The following is a 17598-nucleotide window of genomic DNA, read 5'->3' as shown; positions in this document are numbered from 1 at the left end:
TCTTCAGGTGGGTTGCCGTGTAATACAGAGCAGAGCACAACATGTAAAAGCTAGCAGGGTTGATGCAGTATCCAACCAATAATAAAGAAAGATGGCATGTTTTCTAGAATATCTTTGCCTTGCAAGTATGTGAGGGGCTGTAGTCAAGGCATTAAATAGCCTGACACAAACAACAGCCAAAGGATGTAAGGATGTCAAGTGAAGAGCTACAATAAACATGCCACTGTCTCCAATGACATATCTTGAAAATTCAAATTCTCAACAGGTATAGAGAAAGCAAAAATAATAATAGTAGCAAAAAGTAAAAAAAAAAAAGTGAACTAAAACATGTGCTAAGCATCTTCTAAGTATAAATATGATAATATATTAATTTTGTGAAATAACTGAAAAATATAGTCAGGTCCAAAAGGTACATTAAATACTGATTGTAATTCAAGTTTGGAATTATTTATTATTCCATTATTTGTTTTAAAGTAAAAAAATATATATGTATGATATTTTGTATCTTCATATAGAACATTTTGTCAATTTTCTGAAAGTTAATAAAGTCCTAATTTTTTAATCACTACAAGTGTACTTCTGTAAAACCCTGAAACTCTGGGAAAGAAATAAACAAGCCAGGACCCTCCTGGCCCTGTGCAAGTACTCCCTAAAGGACAAACTCTGGGAAAGAAAGGAACAAGGAGGGAGCTGGGTAAAGATAGTTGTTCAAGGACCCTCCAAAGACACAGGATCATCTAAGCCACTATAATAGTCTTTATACTCTGCCATCCACAGATGCTGATTATTAACTTCCTGGTTCTGATTCTTCACCCTTGAGTCTGAAAAAGACAAAACTGACTCAGAGGCCCCCCTTAAGAACTCTTGGCTAATGGCTAAAATCAACTATTTGCATTGAAGGATAATGATGTAGCCTCTTTCATGCTCAAACGGCCTCAGAGGCTGGGACAATTCCTGGGCCTTAAACTTCTGGGGAAGAAAGGATCAAATAAAGGTTCTCCTGTGGAAGCCTTCTGAAGCAGCTAAATGCAATTGTTTCAGGAGAAATGTGAAATAGTAACCAAGTCCCCCAAATCCACAGCAAATCACAGGTCTTGGCTACTCTGGATCATCTCCAAGCCATAGATCTCTGTCCTCAAAACTGTGGAGGAGGGAAAAAAAAGTCAAGGTACAAATCCACATATAGTTTATAGTCAAAACTGGTACAATCCTTGTGGTGATCAGGTTTCCATTATCTAATAAAGTTGAAAAGATGCACATACTATTACCAAGTAATCCCTCTGCCAGTTACACATCTTAGAGAAACTCATGCACATACCCAACAGGTGTACAAGAATGTTCTTAGCAGCACTACTCACAACAGCCAAAACCAGAAGGCAATCCAAATATCCATTAACAGTAAAATGTATAAATAGGTATATATGTGCACATGTGTCTATACACACAGGCACGGAAGTAATTACCATAGAAGTCAAGTCAGGATAAATGGTTACCTCTGGAAGAGAGAGAGGATTACGAGTGGAGGCTTCCAAATAACTTCCAATGTTCTATGTTTGGTTCTGGAAGGTTCTTTAGTGGGCGTTTACTTTATAATCATTCACTTTAGTGTATATTTACATTTTCCACAACTTTCAGTATTTTTGTTATACTGCACAATTTAAAAATACTTTTTTAAAAAAGGAAGAATCCAGAGCCTTCCTATGGAATTCCCTTAAAGCATGTGTTCTCAATCTTTCTGAGATGATGAATAATACTATATAAAAAGCATCTACCTCTCTCTGTAGAAGCTATAGGGGGAGTGGCTAACATATCCATCTGCAGTAGGATTTCTGGAAACACACACATGGGCAAGCCAGGGTCCTACCAGCAGTACCATTTCCTTTGAAGTTTCTAAGGGCAGTTGTTTAAGTCCCTCCAAAGATAGAAATCAATATAGAATGCTATATTGCTATATATCTTGAATTGCTCCCTGACATTCAAGATTTTACCACAAGTCCTTTCTCGGCCCTAACCCTGGTTATTGCCCCTGCCTCCCCCAAAAAGGGCAAAGACAGAGACAAAGACAAAACTGAGACAAACAAAGCCAGGGCCATCCAAGGAAATCTGCTGCTAAACTGGTTAAAGGCAAGAACTCATGTTAGCCATTGCTGCTTTCATTCCCTAAATCATCTCCTTGCTGTGAAAATCTCTGCACCTTTGAATTTCAGTGTCATCTGTACTCACTCCTTCCACAAAATACAGCATCTTCCTCACCTTCCTCTCCACTCTTTTTATCGCCTTTAATCTGCAGCAGTATCTTTGATGATGCCATGGCTAACTTTTTATTTTAATTAATTAATTTATTTTCAGAAAAACAGTATTCATTATTTTTTTCACCACACCCAGTGCTCCATGCAATCCCTGCCCTCTATAATACCCACCACGTGGTACCCCAACCTCCCACACCCCCGCCACTTCAAACCCCTCAGATTGTTTTTCAGAGCCCATAGTCTCTCATGATTCACCTCCCCTTCCAATTTACCCCAACTCCCTTCTCCTCTCTAACACCCCTTGTCCTCCATGCTTTTTGTTATGCTCCACAAATAAGTGAAACCATTGATAATTGACTCTCTCTGCTTGACTTATTTCACTCAGCATAATCTCTTCCAGTCCCATCCATGTTGCTACAAAAGTTGGGTATTCGTCCTTTCTGATGGAGGCATAATACTCCATAGTGTATATGGACCACATCTTCCTTATCCATTCATCCGTTGAAGGGCATCTTGGTTCTTTCCATGGTTTGGCGACCGTCGCCATTGCTGCTATAAACATTGGGGTACAGATGGCCCTTCTTTTCACGACATCTGTATCTTTGGGGTAAATACCCAGGAGTGCAATGGCAGGGTCATAGGGAAGTTCTATTTTTAATTTCTTGAGGAATCTCCACACTGTTCTCCAAAGAGGCTGCACCAACTTGCATTCCCACCAAAAGTATAAGAGGGTTCCCCTTTCTCCACATCCTCTCCAACACATGTTGTTTCCTGTTTTGTTAATTTTGGCCATTCTAACTGGTAAGGTGATATCTCAATGTGGTTTTAATTTGAATCTCCCTGAGGGCTAGTGATGATGAACATTTGTTCATGTGTCTGACAGCCATTTGTATGTCTTGATTGGAGAAGTGTCTGTTCGTATCTTCTACCCATTTTTTGATATGTTTGCCTGTTTCGTGTGTGTTGAGTTTGAGGAGTTCATTATAGATCCTGGATATCAACCTTTTGTCTGTACTGTCATTTGCAAATATCTTCTCCCATTCCGTGGGTTGCCTCTTTGTTTTTTTGATTGTTTCCATTGCTGTGCAGAAGCTTTTGACTTTGATGAAGTCCCAAAAGTTTATTTTCGCTTTTGTTTCCTTTGCCTTTGGAGACATATCTTGAAAGAAGTTGCTGTGGCTGATATCGAAGAGATTACTGCCTATGCTCTCCTCTAGGATTCTGATGGATTCCTGTCTCACGTTGAGGTCTTTTATCCATTTTGAGTTTATCTTTGTGTACAGTGTAAGAGAATGGTCGAGTTTCATTCTTCTACATATAGCTCTTCAGTTTTCCCAGCACCATTTATTGAAGAGACTGTCTTTTTTCCACTGTATATTTTTTCCTGTTTTGTCGAAGATTAATTGACCATAGAGATGAGGGTCCATATCTGGGCTCTCTACCCTGTTCCACTGGTCTATGTATCTGTTTTTATGCCAGTACCATGCTGTCTTGGTGATCACAGCTTTGTAATAAAGCTTGAAATCAGGTAACGTGATGCCCCCAGCTTTATTTTTGTTTTTCAACATTTCCTTAGTGATTCGGGGTCTCTTCTGATTCCATACAAATTTCTGGATTATTTGCTCCAGCTCTTTGAAGAATACCAGTGGAATTTTGATCGGAATGGCATTAAAAGTATAGATTGCTCTAGGCAGTAGAGACATTTTAACAATGTTTATTTTTCCGATCCAAGAGCATGGAACGGTCTTCCATCTTTTTGTGTCTTCTTCAATTTCTTTCATGAGTGTTCTGTAATTCCTCGAGTACAGATCCTTTACCTCTTTGGTTAGGTTTATTCCCAGGTATCTTATGGTTCTTGGTGCTATAGTAAATGGAATCGATTCTCTAATTTCCCTTTCTGTATTTTCATTGTTAGTGTATAAGAAAGCCACTGATTTCTGCACATTGACTTTGTATCCTGCCACGTTGCTGAATTGCTGTATGAGTTCTAGTAGTTTGGGGGTGGAGTCTTTTGGGTTTTCCATATAAAGAATCATGTCATCTGCGAAGAGAGAGAGTTTGACTTCTTCATTGCCAATTTGGATGCCTTTTATTTCTCTTTGTTGTCTGACTGCTGTTGCTAGGACTTCTAATACTATGTTGAACAAGAGTGGTGAGAGTGGACATCCTTGTCGTGTTCCTGATCTCAACGGGAAGGCTGCAAGCTTTTTCCCATTGAGGATGATATTTGCTGTGGGTCTTTCATAGATAGATTTGATGAGGTTCAGGAATGTTCCCTCTATCCTATACTTTGAAGAGTTTTAATCAGGAACGGATGCTGGATTTTGTCAAATGCTTTTTCTGCATCGATTGAGAGGACCATGTGGTTCTTCTCTCTTCTCATATTAATTTGTTGTATCACATTGATTGATTTGCGAATGTTGAACCATCCTTGTAGCCCAGGGATGAATCCCACCTGATCATGGTAGATAATCTTTTTAATGTGCTGTTGGATCCTGTTGGCTAGGATATTGTTGAGAATCTTAGCATCCATATTCATCAGTGATACTGGTCTAAAATTCTCCTTTTTGGTAGGGTCTTTGCCTGGTTTGGGGATCAGGGTAATGCTGGATGCCATGGCTAACTTGACCATCACCCCAGCTTCACCGTCCTCTGACCACCTCTCTCCAACAACTCACTGATCATCCAGAACTACTTATCCTCTGAAATGTTAAAGTCCTATAATCTACTCCACAATTTCTTTTCTGCCATATCACCTTGTTACTTCTACTTTTTCACCTTTGGAATTTCTATGCAACTTCTCCCACACCCATACATATATTCACACAGCTTCTCTTTCTCTGGATCCACAGAATCTTCCTGAGAATATACTTTTCCCTGATGAGACTAGATCCTTGATGAGACTAGAACCTGAACAAATCTCATCAGTAATCTCAACAATTTAGTAGCCCCTCAAACCTCCCACCCCCCACAATCATCATGACCACATTCACAGTCTAAAATCAAACCCAATGTTTGCCTTCTTTACTCCTACTTCTTGGCAGCTGAACAGAAAAAATAAGACAAAACTACAAACACTTCATTCCCAACCTAGATAGGTTACTGCCCATCAATCTTCTTTCACTCCCTAGAAGAATGTAAAGTTTCCTCTTCTTTCCTCTAGCCCCTGGCCATCTCCTCTTACAGTCCAGAATGGCCTTACTACCTTATTCATATAGAATATAGGGGCACAAAGAAAGAAACTCTCCCTATTTCTTGCTTTTCCAAAACCATAAAAATTAAAAACATCCCTTTCTGACTCTCCTTAACACCAGTGTCAGAAGTGATGCCCTTTCTCTCGTTTGTGGCCAGTACTTCATACGTTCTCTACACATCTTTTCCACATTTTGCTTCACCAGTTATCCCCTTTCTCTATTATTTTCAAACTCTGTTTTTATCAGCTCCTCTACTGCAGAACACATAAACATGTTCATATCACTCATCCTAAAAATATACATGTTCCACCCATTATCTATTTCACTTTTCACAGACAAGATCTTTGACATGAAAGTCTACACTCATTCCATGAACACTTTCAACAATTATATTATTAGTCCTCTGCACATTAGACTTCACTAACACTGATCCATACATATTCACTACTCTTGTTTCCTCTAAAATCTCTAATGTAACAGGACCCTCTCAGTCTACATCTTATATAACCATGTACAGTAATTTCACTTTTATATTTTAAAAAGTTTAAAACAAACAAAAAAGTTTAAGACAGTAGTCTTAAAAAACAAACACAATACATGTTCATTAGTATACAACAGTGCCTGGCACACTCAAACACACAAAAAAGGATAAGTATCTTCAATTATCATTCCATTCTCCCAGACATAACTGCTAAGGCTACATTCCAACCTCCGGGAGAATCTGAGCAATCATCTCACTCCTTATCACATCCTTAAATCCCATGAATTAGAGGAATTCTCAGATTACTCAAGGATACACAACTGGGCTTCAGTGCCAACTAGTAGAGCTTTGAGGCGAAAGTACACAATAAATAAAAGTTCTCATGGGGTCTGTTAAAGAAAAATTATCCTGACACTTGTTAAAATGGTAAGTTTAAAAGGATTATTGAGATAGGTGTCAAGACAATTGCAATAGGGAAAAGAAAATGGATTCCACTCTGAATACAGTAAAGACACCTGGGAATCTACAGCCAAGGAGTAGATTTGGGTGGGGATGGCGGGGGCGGGGCTTAAAACATCAAGATTCTTGATTAAAACATCAAGAAGAGGGGAATTCTTGTTAAACAGACTTAGAATTCTTGTTGAAGGCAGACCTGGATGATCACATATCAAGGGGGTGGGAAGGGAATCTCATTAAGTTGATTCAGCAAGGATTCTTTCAAAACCTGGACCAAAGAGGCCAAAGACAATGTCCAAAGATGGTATCTAGTTGAAAAAGAGGGCTCCAAGGAGAATGACTCACATTTGGTCAAGGTGGGAGTGTTTGTTAGCCCTTTTTCCACTTTTCAGCTGTCCCTGGGCAATGTTTCTTCACTCAAATATTCTCTATTTTAGACCTGTTGCAATGAGACTGCCCCTGCATATATATGCACATAAAGAATTATAAACTTGCAATACTATGTACATGTGTATGCACATATCTATCTTATATACATATTATACCACATATATATTATACATACATATAAAATGTCATGTTGCACTGCACCAAATATAATATCTATCATGTATTACAATAAATTATAACAGATGTAATACAAAAACACAACTCTCCCACCCACACAGGCGGCAATGTAACATGACATTCTCTCTCTCCCCCAGACCATTACACCTCTCTCCTCATCTGCCTCCTACTGTCCCACTCCCATGAGCCCACCCAGTGTATCATCAGTACATCACAAAGAGAACTGTATATCTCATCCACTTAGGACAATTCCATTATTTCTTCCTCACAGGCTTCAGAGGAAATCCTAGTTCTCTCACCTGACTTTTGGGGTTCTCAACTTCCTAGCCCCTGAGTCTCCAGTTTCAGTTCTCCTCCTCTACATAAAACTTATGTTCCAGTTATAACCAACTACATGTATGTCTTTCTTTGAATATATCAAGATCCCTCCTTCACAATTCTTCCAGTTTCCTCTGACTGGAACACCCTTCATAGCTCTTAAACCTTCATATTTTCTCTATTCATCCAATATCAAACATTATCTTTCTTTCCAAAGCCATTGCAGATGGCCTTTCTGTGTTCCCCCACTTGCCTATACTCACCATAGTACTCATCATACTCTTTAGACACTGTCTGTTCATTTACTCATACCTCATTAAAAGTATCTTCATTAAGAACAAGAAACCAGTCAGTTTTACTTTTACATCCTCTGTACCCAGCCTAAGATCAGATACAAGGTAGTGTGGTATATAAATTTTTACTGAATGAATGACTACATAAAAAAGAATGGAATGCTGGTGGAGTCATTCACTTGTATTCAAAATAGTGAGGAAAAAGGCACAACAAAAGGTCAAGTAGGATGACTAGGAAAATAGTAATAATCCTCTGAGCACTCACATCTTGCTTTCTAAGTACCAATCCCTACTGAAGGAATACATGCCTCCTTGCAAAGTGGCTGATTCTAGGACTGCGGCAGAGAATGTACATAATGAGCCTAAAATAACTTGTGTCAGAAAGCAAGGAAGGGCTAAGTGGGTGAAGACTATTAAAGAGGGGACTTGTTGTGATGTGATGAGCACTGAATGTTGTATGTTAAGTGATAAATCATCGAATTCTACTCCAGAAACCAATATTGCACTGTATGTTAACTAACTAAAATTTAAGCTTAAATAAAGGCAAGGAAGTCAAGAGCTAATGAGATCATGTAGAGGATACAGGAGCCAAACAGAAAAGTTTAATTTCTAAAATGACAGTTTGAGCATCAAAAATCAATCATAGTGGATAAATACAATAAAACACATAAAAATCCATGAATTCCTAATAATATTAAAGAAAACAATGAAAGTCTCTAGGAAACCAACCCCTTACTCTGATAAGTAAAAAAAAGGGAAAAAAAAAGCATTCACCTTGACTTTCTTTTTATAAGTTATATTTTGGAACAAAAAAAAAAGAGTTGATAAAAAAAGGTCTTTTTATATAATAATTTCAGCTAATAAACGCAGAAGGATTGATTAAATTAGACCACGTTCTTTCAACTACTACTGAAATTATGAATTTAGACAATTATCTTCAATGGCTGCTAAAATCAACAGGAGAAAGTTTGGTAGGAGATACTACAATGGAGAGATCAGGCTGACAAAACCTGAAAACACAAATCAACCCCAGAATCAGTTAAAAAGTTAAACCAGATATGATGAAATACAATAGAAAGTGAGTATCACTATCTCCAATGACTTTTTTTTTCCTTAAAAAATAATTGAAGGGATGCCTGGGTGGCTCAGCAGATTAAGTATCTGCCTTTGGCTCAGGTCATGATCCCAGCATCCTGGGATCCGAGTCCCAAGCAGGTTCCTTGCTCAGGTGGGAGCTTGCTTCTCCCTCCATCTCTCACTCCCCCTGCTGTGCTCTCTCTCTAACAAATAAATAAATAAAATCTTTAAAAATTAATTGAAACTGAATCTAATCAAGCCTCTAGTTCTAAATGCCAGTGAACAGAAACATGCAGATGGGAAAACAAAATGAATACCTCAAGGAAGCAATCATCTAAATCCATTTGTTGATAGGATAAATGGCTTAGTTTCTCTAATAAACCAATGGTCTTTAAAATGTAGGGGGTGACTACAGATAGGAAAAAAATACTTAAAAGACAAAATATCTAATGTCAGTAAACAGTAGCCCTTGGTTAGATATATATTTAACAAAACCAACTATAAAAATACATCTTTTTATTAATACTTTTTAAAAAATTTATTTATTTATTTCAGAGAGAGGCAGACAGCACGCATGTACATGTGAGGGTGGAGGGACTAAGGAAGAGGGAGAGAAAGAATGCTGAGCCCCACACAGGGAACCAGGCATGATACCATCCCCTGAGATCATGACCTGAGCCGAAATCAAGAGTCAGACGCTTAATTGACTAAGCCACTCAGGTGCCCCTAAAAAGACATCTTTAAGACAGTCATGGAAATTTGAATATGGACTGGGCATTAGATAATATAAGGAATTACTGTTAACCTTCTTAAGTATAATGGTCTTGTGGTTACTTAATAGAATACACTTAAGAGTTAGAGATGTGGGGTGGTTCAGATGGTTAAGTGTCTGCTTTGGGCTTAGGTTATGATCCCAGCAGCTGGGACCAACCCCAATGTCAAGCTTCCTGCTTAGTAGGGGAAGTCTGCTTCTCCCCCCGCCCCGCTTCTTGCTTGCTCTCTCATTCTCTCCCTCTCAATAAATAAATAAGATCTTTAAAAAAAAAAGCTAGAGATGGATAGTGAGTTATTTACCCATATAATGATATAACGTCTGGGATTGCTTTAAAATACCCAGTGAAAAAAAGCAGGTGAGGAGAAAAAAATCAAAGGCAACTGGACAAATGATATTAATCGTTAAAGATGAGAAATGAATACATTCTGGTTTATTTTACTATCCTCTACTTTAAATATATTTGAAAATTTCAGTAATAAATGAAAAAAGAAGCCAATGTCAGGGGTTGCAACTGGCTCCTTCCAAACTGGACAGTTTGAGCAACAGAAGAAATGATGACTGCAATGGATTGAAAAGTACTAAATATATAAATAGCCACAAGTTCAGCAAAATAGAGAAAAGGACAACAAAGACATCTCAAAAAATATAAGTATACTTTAATTTAGGTTGGGTGATGGTTTTAAAAACCAGCTGTAAGACCTATTATTTCACATTTAATAATTAACAGTTTCCTCACCAGGATTTCTTCCTCTTTATTATTTGATTTTTACCTTTATTCTTTTTTTTTTTATTGTGCTATGGACTTTATTCTTTTGTGTATGATATCATACACATCATCTTCAGTGATAAGAGCATGGGATTTCATATTACAGAACTATGCATTTGAATATGAACACCCTTTGATGGAGATTCCTTAAGGAATTAAAAATGGAGCTACCCGGGGCACCCTGGGTGGCTCAGTGGGTTAAGCCGCTGCCTTCGGCTCGGGTCATGATCTCAGGGTCCTGGGATTGAGTCCCGCATCGGGCTCTCCGCTCAGCGGGGAGCCTGTTTCCCTCTCTCTCTCTCTGCCTACTTGTGATCTTTCTCTGTCAAATAAATAAAAAAAATCTTTAAAAAAAATGGAGCTATCCTGTGACCCTGCAATTGCACTACTGGGTATTTACCCCAAAGGTACAGATGTAGTGAAAAGAAGGGCCATATGTACCCCAATGTTCATAGCAGCAATGACCACAATCGTCAAACTGTGGAGGGAACCAAGATGCCCTTCAACAGGAAATGGTTAAAGAAGACACAGTCCATATATATAAAATGAAATATTATGCCTCCATCAGAAAGGATGAATACCCAACTTTTATATCAACAGGGACGGGACTGGAGGAGATTATGAGGAGTGAAATAAGTCAAGCAGAGAGAGTCAATTATCATATGGTTTCACTTACTTGTGGAGCATAAGGAATAACATGGAGGACATTAGGAGGAGGAAAAGAGAAGTGAATTGGGGGAAAATGGAGGGGAGACGAACCATGAAAAGACTGTGGACTCTGAGAAACAAATTGAGGGTTTTGCGGGGGATTGGAAGAGCCTGGAGGTGAGTATTAAGGAGGGTACATATTCCATGGAGCACTGGGAGTGGTACATAAACAATGAATCTTGGAACACTGAAAAAATAAAATAAAATTAAAAACAAAAAACAAAAAACAGCCTTTGGGGCGCCTGGGTGGCTCAGTGGGTTAAAGCCTCTGCCTTCAGCTCAGGTCATGATCTCAGGGTCCTGGGATCGAGCCCCAATAGGGCTCTCTGCTCAGCAGGGAGCCTGCTTCCCTTCCTCTCTCTGCCTGCCTCTGCCTCTTGTGATCTCTCTCTGTCAAATAAATAAATAAAAATCTTTATTAAAAAAAACAGCCTTTAAGCTTTATGATTAAATTTCTTAACCAAGTATTAAAAAAAAATTTCTTAACCAAGTATAATTCCTTTCCTTTCATAGAAAATGGAAGAATATGTACATCTTTAGTCTTTTTTTGTTTTGATTAGAAATGCATATATTTCCTGATGAAAAATAGACACCTAGTAAATATTACTTGTCTTCTTTTTTAAAAAACAAGTAATACAGCTATAAAAGGCTAATTGGGGAAAAAAAGAATTTGAAAATGGTTAGGTATTAGATGGTATTAGGAAATTATTCTTAATTTTTCTTGGTAACATAATGGTAATTAAATTATTTACAAAACATCTGTAATATTCAGAAATGAACAATAAGATATTTAGGGGTAAAGTGCCATGATCCACGCTCCTCAAACTGATCTATTAAGTGGTATCTCAATCAAAATGTCAAGAAGCATTTTTGTGAAAACTGACAAGCTGATTCTAAAATACATATGGAAATGCAAAAGACCAAGAATAGGCATTATTTAAGAAAGAGAACAAAACTGTAGGACTAAATGACTATATATAAGATATATTATAAAATGACATTATGATAGTGGTACTTATACAAGAATAGAGAAATAAACCAAACAAAAAGGAATTCAGAAACAAACCCACATATATAATCTAGTCATTTGATTTATGAAAAACACGACTCTATACAAGGGGAACAATGATCTTTTCAATAAGTGATAATGGGTTGACTGAATGTCCATTTCTTTTTTTTTTAAAGGTTTATTTATTTATTTAAGAGAGCGAGAGCAAGCATGATTGGGGGAGGGACAGAAGGAGAGGGAGAAGCAAACTTCTGGCTGAGCAGGGAGCCTGATGTGGGGTAGATCCCAGGACCCTGGGATCATTACCTGACCTGGAATCATGACGCTTAAAGCGACTGAGCTACCCAGGTGCCCCTAAATGTCCATTTTGACATACAAAAAGGGAGTGGCTTTACTCATACTGAAATCATACACAAAATCAATTCAAATAAATTGTGAATACAAATGAATGATTAAACAATAGTGCAACACAGAAAAATGTCTCCAGGACTTTGAGAAATGCAAAGACTAACAAAACAAGGCTAGCCATAAAGGGGAAAAACTATGAAACTGAACAATATTAAAATTGAGATATTCAGTTCATTAAAGGATGCCATTAAAAAACTGAGAATGCAAGGAACTGAGATTTGTAATAAACATATCTAACAAAATATCAACATTCTTTTTTTAAAAAGATATTATTTATTGGGGGCACCTGGGTGGCTCAGTTGGTTAAGCAACTGCCTTCGGCTCAGGTCATGGTCCCAGAGTCCTGGGATCGAGTCCCATATTGGGCTCCCAGCTCCAGGGGGAGTCTGCTTCAACCTCTGACCTCCCCTCTCATGCTCTCTCTCACTTTGTCTCTCTCTCTCTCTCAAAATAAATAAATAAAAATCTTTTTTAAAAAAGGTATTATTTATTTATTTTTGTGAGGGAGAGGGAGAGAGCATAAGTAGGGGGAGGGGCAGAGGTAGAAGCAGACTCCCTGCTGAGCAGGGATTTTTTTTTTCCCCATGCAGGGCTTGATCCCAGAACCCTGAGATCATGACCTGAGCCATGACCTGACACTTAACCATCTGAGCCACCCAGGCGCCCCCAAAATATCAACATTCTTAATATAAAAAGATCTCCTACAAACCAAAAAAATAGTCCAGGAGAAAAAGTCAAAGATTAAACAGGTATTTCATAAAAAGATATCCAGGCTTACAAACATATGAACAGATCATCATATTTGCAAATTAAAATCACAATAAGATACCATTCATAACCACTAAAATGGCTTTTTTTCCCCTTCAAAAGCAAAGACAATGACAAGTGCTGACAATATTCTAGAGCAAGTGGAACTGTTGAAGATTTATACTGAGTTTTATAGTACAAGCACACCTCAGAGACATTGTGGATTTGGTTCCAGACCATGACAATAAAATGAATGCCACAATAAAGCAAGTAAAATGAATTTTTTGGTTTCTCAGTGCATATAAAAGTTATGTTTACACTGTACTATAGTCTATTAAGTATGCAATAACATTGCTTAATAATGTATATACTGTAATTAAAAATATTCTTAAAAATGCCAACCGTCATCTGAACTTTTGGCAAGTCATCACTACTGATCACAGATCACTATCAACAAATACAATAATAATGAAAAAGTTTGAAATATTGCAAGAATTTTACCAAAATGTAACACAGAGACATCAAGTGTGCAAATGTCATTGGAAAAATGGTGCCTATAGATTTGTTCGACTCAGGACAGCCACAAACCTTCAATTTGTAAACAACAACAACAACAACAACAAAACAGTATCTGCAAAGTGCAACAAAGCAAAGTGCAATAAAACAAGGTGTATCTATACAACCACTGTGGAAAACCAGTTGGCATTATCTACTAAAGCTAATCATATACATAATCTATAATTCAGCAATTCTACTCATAGAATGCCCAAAAGAAATGTGTGCATATATTACCAAAGACATGTACTAGATTGCTCACAGTATTATTTATAGACCAATAATGGAAATAAACAAAATATCCATCTACTATGATATATTCAAACAATGGCATACATAGCAATGAGAATGAAGGAATTACTACTGCGCCCAATAATATGGATGAATCTCAAAAACAAAATCTTTTTTTAAAAGGTTTTATTTACTTTTTGAGAGTGACAGAGAGAGAGAGAAGCAGACTCCTCGCTGAGCAGAGAGCCCAATGCAGGGCTCAATCTCAATCTGAGATCAAGACCTGAGCCAAAGGCAGACGCTTAACTGACTGAGCCACCCAGGTGTCCCTTAAAAAAATCTTATGCCAGTGAAGTCAGGCACACACAAAAAATATTATACTATAATATTTTTACAAAGTCCCAAAATAGACAAAATTATTATAATGTGACAGAAGCCAGGATTGTGACTAATGGGAGTTTAGATGCGAATGGTAGGGGACACATTCAAGGGCCTTCAGATGCTAATCATATTCTATTTCTTAATTTGGATGCTGGTTACACAGGTGTTTACACTATGAAATGAATGGATGGATGGATGAGTGGGCAAAAGAGTGAACAAGTGAGCTAATATGTCAAGTTAACTGTTGAATCTAGGTTCAGAGCATAAAAGTATTCATACTCTTCTTTCAACTTATGCTTGTTAAATTAAAAAATGTTCAAGTAAAAAGAGTCACCATGCCTCTCAGCTCTCACGTACCTAATATAATCTGATTTATGAAAGGAAATTTTTAAAATGAAATTTCTATTCCCAGATTGTGTCTTATAAAACAGTAAAATACTCCACATATTTTCTATTTCTCATTAATAAACAGAGAAAGAGAGACAGACATAAAGACAAAGAGAATCTGGCCAGGACTGAGTGTTTTGCAGACCATACCTCCATGAACTCCACCACCAATAGTAAGTTACCATCTAGCTCTGAGTCTCGGTTTTATCATCAGTAAGATGACAATGATAATACTGACCTTAGAAGATGGTTTCGAACATTAAGTGACCAACTATATTTAAAAGGTTGCCTGTACAGACAGATCAAGTACTAAATTCTTCCAATTTAACATACCAACATTTATGGGCAATGTATCATGAATACACAGTGATAAGAGCAGTGAAAGAGGTAATTAACTATGCTGTGGGATAGCACACAATGCACCACGGATACACAGACTGAAAGAGAAGTGAGGATGGATATAAAGATGTCTTCCTAGCAGGGCTGGTAACTGACAATACACCTAAATGATAGCAAGAAGCTAGCCAGGATAAAAAGAATACGGGAAATATAAGTGCTTGGATTAGGTTATTTCAGTATGCAGAGTGCTGCATTAAAGCTATGCCGAAAAGTGACCAGAGGCAAAAGGGGTGTGTAGGAAACCGAGTGAACAAAACATAGACATTGACATAGATACATCCTGTTTTTCCCACTAATAGCTGTATAGTTTGTGCCCTCACTTCCTTTAGGTTCTGCTCAAATGTTGCCTTACAGGGAGGCCTTCCTATCCATCCTATTTAAAATAGTACATCCCCTCTCCATCACAACCTATTCATATTTATTATATATTCATTTACTGTCTCTCAACTACAGTTTAATAAACTATTTTCCACTGTTGTATCCTCAGTGCTTAACACTGACACATAAAGTTATTCAATAAAAAATTCTTGGATGAATGATGGTTGCACACTGGATTAAAGCCACGCGATTTTTAAATGCCCTGTAATTATGACTTGAATAAAGAATACACAGACATCAGCAATACCCTTCAAAAAAGTTTCTAAGTGTTTTGGTATCATGAAAATCTCTGCCTCATTTTTTCTAAAAGAAATGAAAATTATACCTGGCCCAGAAAAAAAAAAGGATTACCTCTTATTTGGCAAGTATAACACAGTAGTTACAAGAGGAGAGAAATAAATTGCTTGTTCAAGGAGATCCTTGATTAGGGGCGCCTGGGTGGCTCAGTGGGTTAAGCCTCTACCTTCAGCTCAGGTCATGATCTCCCGAGTCCTGGGATGGAGCCCCACATCGGGCTCTCTGCTCAGCGGGAAGCCTGCTTCCCCCTTCTCTCTCTGCCTGTCTCTCTACTTCTGATCTCTCTCTCTCTCTCTGTCAAATAAATAAATAAATAAATTTCAAAATAGAAAAAGGAGATCCTTGATTAAATTCCTTTTTAGAGCCTGAAAAACCCTGACCCTCATCATAAGTTTAATGATCATGATGTCCCTCTCTTGGGTAAAACTGGAATAATAAATTATGATTAACTAATGTTCTCACAAGACAAACTGAACCTGATGAATGGGACAGAAAAATGCATTTCTGCGCCTAATAGAGAATACGTGCAAACTTTGAAAAATCTGCCAGCTTCCTGTTCAATGTTGCTACCAGAGAACAGAAAAGGATTTGCATAATAAATGTAACTCATATAAAAAATAAATTTGTGATTGGATATCTTATCTGTCAACCAGTCCTATTCCATGAAAAGTTTTAAAGGAGATGGGAAAACTGCCAGTGTCAAGAGCTGACACCAGGTAACAGGCAAAACCCTTGCTCCTTTAAAAAGTGGGGACTGAGTTCTATGCCAATTATTTAAAATCTATTTATTTGAGAGAGAGAGAGAGAATGAGAAAGAGTGCATGACAGAGAAAAGGTCAGAGGGAGAAGCAGACTTCCCGCCAAGCAGGGAGCCAGATACAGAACTCGATCCCAGGACTCCAGGATCATGACCTGAGCTCAAGGCAGTCCTTTAATCAAGTGAGCCACCCAGACACCCATGTTTTGTTTTGTTTTTGTTTTTGTTTTTTTAATGTCATGAATACAGGGTTAAAATCAGGGCAGTTTCTGATGTATCATTTTGTTTAGAGTAAAAATTAAAAAAATAATTAACAAGTAAAATAATATTTTTAAGAACAAAAACAGCATTGACCATGAAATTGAAGACATACCTGGTTTTCAGAAGTACGTAATTCAATGGCCTCTGCAGGAGGGGGACAAGAGGCATCAGAAGGTTTGTGGGGCAGGGAGAGGAGCAAAGTACTGCAGTCGAAGGAAAAGGAAGAGCGGGAGAAAGGGGATCCAAAAATTTTAGGCTAAAAGGGGGCGGTGAACAAGGTGGGAGGTAAGACGTAGGAAAAGAATCTGTGGTAAAGGGGATGACCCAGGCTCAAAAGATCAGGAAGAGGATCTGGGATAACGAGGAGAGGTAAAGAATGACCAGGGATAAAAGGACTACAAGAGAGAAAGGGGAGAGGATGACGGCCTGTCCTCTTCAGAAGAGGGGGAAGATAGGCGACCGGAACCTAAGCGTCAGAAACATCCTTCTCACAACGTACTCTGGGGATGAAAATTTCTTTCCGCCCCACGTTGAAGCAAGGAGGAAAGTTTCTCCGGGGTGTCTGGGGACTCACTTGGGAAAATTATCACCCTCTTTCTTTACACTCACCTTCCTGAAGAAAACCGCAACGCACGATGGCGTGACCGGAAGTGCTATTTTCCTTCGTTCGGCGAAAGCCTTGCTTCCGCCGCCACGCCCCCTTTGCCAGGCAACTTCCTGTGCCTCTCTAGCAATCCCTTACAATACTTTATCGCCCTTGCCGTCTCACCCTATTGGAAGCTGGATAGTGATGTAAACCCGCTAGGAGGGGGAATCCGTAACTTTTTACAAATCCCAGCTCTAGTCATTCCAAGAACCCATTATTTCAGCCAGCCCCCAAGTGCCCAAATTTGTCACTTCGCCT

General features: G+C 38.2%; 1 protein-coding gene across 1 annotated transcript in view; it reads right to left on the bottom strand.

The window, feature by feature from the left end:
- The window catches only part of MAGED1 (MAGE family member D1), a 58558-nt gene extending 41172 nt beyond the window's left edge, over positions 1-17386 (bottom strand). Inside the window, exon 1 of the mRNA XM_032330035.1 lies at positions 17304-17386. The gene's annotated coding sequence lies outside the window, so the exon portion shown is untranslated. The remainder of the gene's footprint in view (positions 1-17303) is intronic.
- Positions 17387-17598: the final 212 nt, after the last annotated feature.

Source organism: Mustela erminea, chromosome X (assembly GCF_009829155.1).
Source record: "Mustela erminea isolate mMusErm1 chromosome X, mMusErm1.Pri, whole genome shotgun sequence".
Lineage (NCBI taxonomy): Eukaryota > Metazoa > Chordata > Mammalia > Carnivora > Mustelidae > Mustela > Mustela erminea.
This window is presented reverse-complemented; position numbering and strand designations above follow the sequence as displayed.